The sequence below is a fragment of the Rosa chinensis genome, chromosome 5, assembly GCF_002994745.2.
Source record: "Rosa chinensis cultivar Old Blush chromosome 5, RchiOBHm-V2, whole genome shotgun sequence".
NCBI lineage: Eukaryota > Viridiplantae > Streptophyta > Magnoliopsida > Rosales > Rosaceae > Rosa > Rosa chinensis.
The window spans coordinates 33,169,412-33,178,497 of NC_037092.1; positions in this window are offsets into that span (position 1 = coordinate 33,169,412).

Sequence of the window (9,086 nt, forward strand, 5' to 3'; positions counted from 1 at the left end):
TTATTTTATTTTTTTGGTATAATTATTGTCTTTAATTGTCATTTTATAGTGGGTTAAATATGTTATTGTTTAAGGAAATCTCTATTCTGTGTTTGGCCCAAACTCTAGGTTACTTGACCTAGTAGTAATAGGGTTAAATTAGAAGGATCTAGATTCCTATTCAATGTACGATTACTTTCCTTGTATGATTGAGATTCTACACATTGTAATCCTCTATATAAAGAGGCCCCTATTATTAATGAGAATACATCATCAAATTCCTCTCAATTACCGTTTCCCTAAAACACGTTATCAGTACGAGCCCTAACCCTAGCTTTAGAAACCAAAACCCCAGAAATTGATCAAGCTCCACCGGATTAGCCTTGCCTGCGCTACTACTGCTCCTGCAGCCCCGGCATCGCAACTCAACGCTAACCCTACCAGGTTAGCCTTGCTGCCCTTGTAGCGCCCGCAAGCCCTGCTTGCCTTCTACCTTCGTGCGCGCTCGCTTGCCCTCGTGACCGTGACTCACCAGCGACCTCGCAGCTTCCTCGCGGCCCCGAGGCATCTCCGCAGAGTCCTCGCGGGGCCGCGAGGACGCCCCGCAACACCCCTGCAGTGTCCTCGCGGCCCCGCGGCATTTCCGTAGCATCCTCGCTGCCCCGCGACATCTCTGCAGCGGCCTCGCGGCATCCCCGCAGCGACCCCGCGACATCTCCGCAGCGGTCTCTCGGCATTCCCGCAGCATCCCTGCAGCGACCCCCGCGACTCCTCATTCCCGTGACTCGCCCGCGACGGCACGACCACCGCAGCTCCTACGCGCCCCTCCGCTTGCTGCTCCTGCCTGCGCGAACTGTATATGTTGCCCCCGCGGCCCTGCAGCATCAACAACCTATCCCCGCAGCCTGTTTTCCAACATGCGCATGTTCTCAAGCCCTAAATCAACAAGTAAGTCTTTGAGATTAAAGTTCCCGTTTTTGAGTTTTTCTCCTTTTTCTCTTCTTTTCTCGGGAACTTGCAAACTCCCTTCTTCTACCCCCCTTTCTTCTTCATAGGGGAGACCAATAGCCGAACTGTGGGAGTACGTGCTCACTCCAAGTTTGGAGCTTGTAGAATCCTCCAAACTTAGAGTTTGTTGAGATGTTATGATCGACCACAAACACATCATTGTTTCGATCTAATCCAATTCCTCTTGGAATCGGATTTCTTGGAAGCGACTATGCTCAGAAATCCCTAAATTTCTTGGAAGCGACTACGCTCAGAAATTTCTATTGTTTTCGTGGTAGCCTTTTCGCTCTGAAACTAACCCTAATTTCTTGTTCTCTTTCAGGATGAGTAACCTGAACAAATTGGATTTTGCTCCATTGGGAACAACTGGCTCTAGATATCACAGGTGGGTTCGTGATGTCCGCCAGCATCTCAAGGCAGATGGAATCTTGGATATGATTCTCGAGCCTAGCCAGGACGTGCTAACTGTTGAGCAAGCTCAAGCTTTGGAAGTAAATAGAGCAGCCTTAGAGGCAAATAAGGCGAAAGCCATCATCCTAATGACTGGTCATATGGATGATTCGCTCCAGTACGAGTGTATGAATGAAGAAGACCCCAGAAGGCTGTGGGTCTCACTCAAAGAAAGATTTGGCAACTTCCGTGACTCCCTGCTTCCTGACCTAGAAGTGAGATGGCATAGCCTCCGCTTCTGTGATTTCAAGTCAGTTCTTGATTACAACTCAGAAGCACTTCGCATTAAATCCTTAATGGAATTATGTGGTAAAGAGATCACAGATGCGATGTTAATTGAGAAGACTCTCTCTACCTTCCCTGTCTCTGCATTGATGGTTGCTAAGAATTATCGAATCGATGTTACTGTAGGACAGATCACAAGGTTTCATGAGCTTATTGGAGCTATGAATATCGCTGAAAAGCATGACAACATCCTTGTGAAGAACTATAATTCGAAATTCGGGGAAATAGAGCATATTCCGAAATCCAATTATAGTCGCGCCCCTAAGAGAGGGCGCCAAGAGCGAAACCCTAATCTTAGGGATACTTATGGACATTCTGGTCCATATAGTTGCTCTACTTGGGAAGGTAACTGCCAAAATAGGCAAACACGGAACCGAAGAGGTCAACGTGGAAACAGATAGGGAGACACTGCCTCTGGCTATGTTGGTGGCACCACCAACACTAAGAGCCATCTAAATGACGCTTTCAAAACACCTCAATTAATGGAGTTTGGGAAAAGAGATGCATGTTCTCGATGTAGAGTGTCCGAACATTGGGCACACATTTGTAGAGCTCGTGAAGAAATTATTACCGCCTACAAAGCATATTGTGAAGCAAGAGAAGCTCACTATGTGGAACAAGAAGATCAAGAAGATGATCTAGAGTAAAGGGTTGAAGACTACAAATCTGGCTGGGATCAATAGATCGCCAATTCTGTTTAAGTCTTTATTTTTCCAAGAGATGTAATGGGCAATTGCCATCTTGCATTAGCTCGCATTTGGGTTAGATTCTCCTAATGGTTAAGAGACAATGATGTACTCCGTTGGCTTATGAATACAATTTCGAGTTCCTTTCATTATGACTCCATTTTAATTCTGAGCATAGTTCTTTGTGACTACGATGGCTTGGCCATTAGTATTAATTCAAGGACATGAAATAGCCCAAGTTCCCCTTGCCAAATGGCACCTTGATTACTGTGACAGAAACTCTCTACTCTCCTAGGGCAAATCGCACCTATGAATAGCCAACGGATTCCGTGCGAAACCGCATGTAGAGAACAACAATGAGTTCCTTTGTAATACCTCTAATGATTGCGAACAAAGGCGCATCTTAGAGAAGTTTATGTGTCTCTCTAGTGGACTCTATGTCACTATTCGAGCTATTAAATCCAATGAAGTTATGAGAGAAGATCTCTTGGATTTAGACACATATTGGCTTTGTAACGACAGGATAGATCATCCTAGTCATGATATGATGATCCGTCTACTAAAGACTTCACACGGACATCCATTCTGCAGAGTGAGAAGAAGCAAGAATCGAAAATTGATTCCCGGACTTAGCGTGACTGCCGCTACTGCCGCATCCGGCGCTGCCGCTATCCTTAGCCCCCGTAGGGCAGCGAAAGTCCTTTTGTGACAACGCCATAAACGACGCCAACCATGGCCATTCCGCCATGAATGTTCCTTCCCATGGCCATGCTGCCATGGATGCCACTTTCCATGGTTCCACCGCCATGATGGGTGATGTAGTCCCATATTTCGCTTCTAATAGCGCTACAGACGCTCATGCCTAACCAAACTCCTCATTGGTTGCTTCTAAGGCACCTCGCTCATTTTGCAAAGCCCGTTCCTTAGGGAAATTAGGACCGAGACCGTCCTACGCAAAGGATCTCAAAATACTCATTCCGTTCTTACATAGAATCTGTAGGGATTATGTGGACTGATTCAACCAACCTGGGGACGTTTAAATATCTCATGATGTTGGTTGACACGCAAACATACTAGTCACGTGTTGTGTCATTGTCCACCTGTAAAAGCTGCTTATGCTACACTCCTAGCACATATCATACAACAACGGGCTCACTAGCACATATCATACAACAACGGGCTCACTCCCCGGATCATCCTGTTCCGTCAATTGGACTTGACGATGCTAGAGAGTTTACATCGAAGACTTTCGATGGTTATTGCATTGGAACTGATGTTGGACATCATATTCCCATGAACACACCCAAATGGTCTCCCGAAAACGACTACGATGGTAGTCCAGTCATTGGTAATGCGCACCAATCTCCTTATATCTGCTTGGGGTGATGCAATCTCGCATGCCGCTATGCTAGTTCGTCTACGACCCACCGCCACTCAATTTACCTCTGTGTTACAGCTAGTGACTGGGTACAAGTATCGTACTTACGCATATTTGAGTGAGCCATTTATGTGCCAATTGCGCCGCCACAGCGCCCTATGATGGGTCCTTACAGACAAATGGGCAACTACGTTGGATTTGAGATTCCAACAATCGTCCGCCACTTAATGCCCTTGCTAGGCGATCTCCTTACCACTAGATTTGCGGATGTCACTTTGGTGAGACAGTCTTCCCGTCGTTAGGGGGAGATAAGAACACAGATGTTCCACAGGAACGACAGGAATTGTCGTGGTCTGTCCCCACTATGTCTCATCTCGATCCCTGTTAAAGTGACGAGATCACACAAATAAGCTGCAAATATGCCTGCAAGGAAGGACGTCCCTACGAGAGGACGTAGCACCACCCTACACGGAGGTAGGCATGGCGCCAACGCCAAAGAGAGTGGCACTCTGGCATTATAGGCCATGGCCCCAGCTAGGATGCGTGGGAGGCCCGTGGGTTCGAAGGATACTTTGGCACAACCTAATCCTTTGATCATCAAGACTCAAAATCTGTCTCATGAGAATCTTCCGGGTTATGGTTATCGTTGGGGGACGCCTCAACGTCAGAACCTATTCCTGAGAATATAGAGCTGTATGAAACTTACACTAGTGTACATGAGACGTGGGATAGAAACTCCATCATAATTGATGATGTAGTTGCGCATTTCGTTGCGCATGAGTTTATTGAGTCCGATGATATCGAACCACGCTCCATTGATGAATGAATGCCAACGTAGAGAGATTTGGCCTAAATGGAAAGATGCGATCCAGGTTAAGATGATTCTCTAACGAAGAGGAAGGTTTTTGAGCCAATGATGCCAACACCTCCTAACATAAAACCTATTGACTAATGGGTCTTAGTTAGAAAGCGTGGTGAGAAAAAGAGATGGCAATCTCGCCTTATGGCCCAAGGCTTCTCACAAAACGCCCTGGAATCGACTACGATGAGACATATTCTCTCGTAATGAATGTCAGTACACTCCACTATCCTGTCAGTTTGGTAGTTTCCGAATAACTGATCATGCAGCTTACGAATGTGGTCACTACGTATCTCTATAAGGATTTAGATACGGAATATATATGAAGGTTCATGGTGAACTTCATTTACCCAAGTCAAGTGGCTCTAGACCACGGAGCGCATTTTACAAAGAGATTGAAACGCTCACTAAAGTGACTACTTGATTGGGAAGAGATATGCCCACGCGTTTCCATAACAAGTTTCGGATTCTATCGCGGTTCATGTTGGATATGATCTTCATTGGAAGCCCTTCAAGAGTTAAGGGAAACCGCTGAACACTTGAAATCCGAGTTTGAGATGAAGGATTTTGGAGAACACGATTGTGTCTCGGTTTGGAACTTGAGCATCGTGTTGATAGATGCTTAGGCATTTTGACAAGGTCAAGCCTTCAAGCACTCCCATGATCGTCCGTAGTCTTGATCCTGAAAAGGTCCAAAGGATGATGGAGAAGATGTGCTAGAGGCAAAAGTGCCCCACATAAGTACAATAGGCGCATTATTGTACTTAGCTCAATGCACAAGACCACATATCTCATTTTCCATGAACTTGTTAGCTAAGGTATAGCTCTGCGCCAACTCGATGCCATTGGATTGGTGTAAAAGATATCTTTCGATACTAGATGTATGACTGATATAGGCATGCTTTATCCCTACAGAGAGATGATGGATTCGGACCCATCACACACCAGGAACTCCACCAACATTGGCATGCGTCCTCTATCCCCATCCCAAAACAACATGTGTTTTGGAAGGTTTTGCTGATGTTGGGTATCTCTCTGACCCACACAATTGTCATTCCCCAAAATGGTTAAGTGTTCACCATGGGAAAAGACCATGATATCTTGGAGGTCTACAGAACAGACCCTAGTCACTATATCTTCGAACAATGCAGAGATTATTGCTCTTCACGAAGTGGTTCGTGAATGTATACGGATTGGATCCATAAGTACGCATATTCGAACAATTGTGGTTTGAAGTCTACCACAGATGAGCCTATAAGCATTTAGGATAATGCTACTTGTTTTGAACAAATGAAGCAGGGCTACATCAAAAGCGACAACACCAAGAATAATGAGCAACAACAGACTCTCCTTAAGATCAAAGTGAACTATGTCTGAGGACAGTGTGGCAGACTTGCTCACTAAGTCATTGCTTAAAATCCACTTTCGAGAAACATGTTGGTAGCATCATTTGTGGAAGTTATCCGAACTCCAATGACCGTAGTCATCAGGGAGAGATGCAGACATCAGGGGGAGATGTCTACATGTATAGTCTCGAAACGTGAAGGGTGTGTTGTGCTCTTTTTCCCCTTCAACCGAGGTTATTTTTGTCCCACTGGGTTTTTGTTACTCGGCAAGGTTTTTAATGAGGCAACGAGAGAAGCACCGCGTTTGGGCAACACAAGGGAGAGTGTTTAAGGAAATCTCTATTCTGTGTTTGGCCCAAACTCTAGTTTACTTGACCTAGTGGTAATAGGGTTAAATTAGAAGGATCTAGATTCCTATTCAATGTATGATTACTTTCCTTGTATGATTGAGATTCTACACATTGTAATCCTCTATATAAAGAGGCCCCTATTATCAATGAGAATACATCATCAAATTCCTCTCAATTACCATTTCCCTAAAACAGTTATTTAATAATTCATAATAGAGTGAGGTCAAGTGAGCAAATTTAGAGGTCCCAATAGAAACTCTCAATATTTATAATATTTTTGAGTAATGCCACGGGGGCGAAATAATATATTCATCACAAGCCAGAATATGCCTTTACATACCCCTCCGCTGTCATTTAAGGACATGTGCAGACAAGAAGCTAGTGATAGTACCCACAGGTGGTATGTACATATAGTCCTACTCATTATACATTCAATACGTAGAACTAGCGAATATCCTCCTTCGGTACTACTCCAGAGACACTAGAGAGACATTGGGTGCACATCAGTGCTTAGGTTCCTGAAAAACAGGGAGTTTATTGTAAAAGACAAGCTAAAACATAGTAAAGACCTAGGGAGAAACCCTAGCCCAAAGTAGCAGGCCCAAAGCATCCAAAGGAATAGTCCAAACTACAGAGTCCATCAAGTTGGTCTGTCCCCAGCCCATCACCCTCAACGACATGTCGTATGTCACACACCCAACACTCCCGACGACATGCCATTGGCCACAAGCACAGCAGCATAATTCAGCCCGCTCTGCCACGATCCGTGCTGCTGCGATCTACGCCGCTGCAGCCATTCACCACAGCGACCCAAACCGCCACACCTCACGTCACCACAGCTCACGCCTGAATCACGCCGCCACAACTCGTGCCGTCCGAAATCCCACTGGTCATGATCAGCACACCCATGCCACTGGTTGAGATGCGACCAGAAAACAAGCCAAGCCTTTTGAAAATCCGAAGTGCAAACCATCCATGAACAAACCTCGGACCAAATCGGATTGAATACCCGTCCGGCAGCAACCCAAGACGACGGCAAGGCCGGAGTCAGCACTGGTTGGGGCGCTGCCAGACGAGATTGAATAGTGAAAAAGAAAAGACCGGACTTAGGGTATTAGGGTTTCTCTCCTTGTGGTTTGGAGTGATGCATAAAATATTTGTAATTGTGTTCATTCATTGCTAAAATAAAAGAAAAAGTCTGAAGTCACTTTTTTCTCTCAAAACCCTTGGAGGCACGATTGGTCTTTCGGCAAAAGCGTATGCCAGGTCCCACAGCACGCGATCGTGGCTGCATCATCGGACTGGCCAAAAGGGACCTTGTTTCCGGTGGTGATTTGTCTAGTTGAATTGTAAGTTCCAGGGTGATAGCGGTTTTGTCTAGGGAGCTTGAAGAAAATGATGGAGAAGGGCAGCTGTGGGTTGATGGATGGATGCAAAGACCAATGTCGCCTTGCCCTAGGGAGGAGCACGATCGACCTAGTGGATGCTTCGAAGTTGGGTCTCTGATTCAAAGATCGTCTGATGGTGACTGCCTGATGTCGTTGAGAATTGGGTTCAGATCAGATTGGTTTGAACCGTTATAGGTTGGGCGGTTTAGCTTCGATCAGGGGAGAGATGGTGCGGCTAGATGGCATGAGATTGATCGTGGAGGCGTTGTTGTCAGTGGTGGGATGGCAGGGGAGGCGTTGGAGGGATGGAGCTGTCGTGGTTCATGAAACCTGCTAGTTTGGCTTGGGCCTATTGGGTATGGGGACTGGGCTTTGGCCTTAGAACCCATTTTCCTTTTATTTTTTGCTTTATTTTTTTTTTACTTCTAATTAAACGTGGCTCTATCATCTTTTGGTTAAGCAACGTGGGATTTGTCCTGGTATGTACATTCAGTGTGCCTTGTTTGTCCTAGCGAGGCAGCGGGCCATTTGTTTGATCAAATAGACGCAACCTCCAAGTGGCATGATGAAATTGAGTGTGGCCGGCTTTATTGTTGTATCGCAACATAGTGAGAAAATTGTGCTATTTGTAATGATGTTTCTTTGTGATAAAGTTATTTTTTCGATATGTCACCGCTATATCAAAGAAAATGGAGTAGCCATTCGTGCACTCTTTCCTAATTGGTGCTTGTTAGAACACATCGATTTTGTGGAGAATCCTAGTATTATTTCAAGATGTTCTTTTTAGACCATCTGCCACCATATGGTATAAAAGCATATATAGCCTATTACTCTCTCCCATGGTAAGGCATTCTACAATTCCCAAGAAAATTTTTTGCCATATGGTTTATAGTCCAAGCCATATATGGCTTGCCATCAGGTAAGCCATCTCTATATAATAGTTTATTGTTTAATTCTTTTATTCCTCTTTTACCCCTCTTCATTCAACTTACATAATTTTTATTCCATTTGTGTCCTTTTTCGGTTTTAATTACAATTTCCTTTTCTGATGAAATTTTATTTCTAAAAATTTGTCAATAATAAAAACTATACCATTGCGAAGTTCACATTTAGATCTTTCATTTGAGCCTAATATTGAATATATTTGGGCTAAATTATTTTAATACATAATCATGAATTATGTTTTTATAAGAGATAATATATTATAAAATTTTGAAAATTACAATATTAAATAATGGTCTCTTCAAAACCTTCTCGGAGACTAGCTCTGAGCTCGGAAAAAGTACCACACACACTTACATAAAACAAAATAACAAAATGATAATATAAATATAAATAAAACTATTAATCACCACAG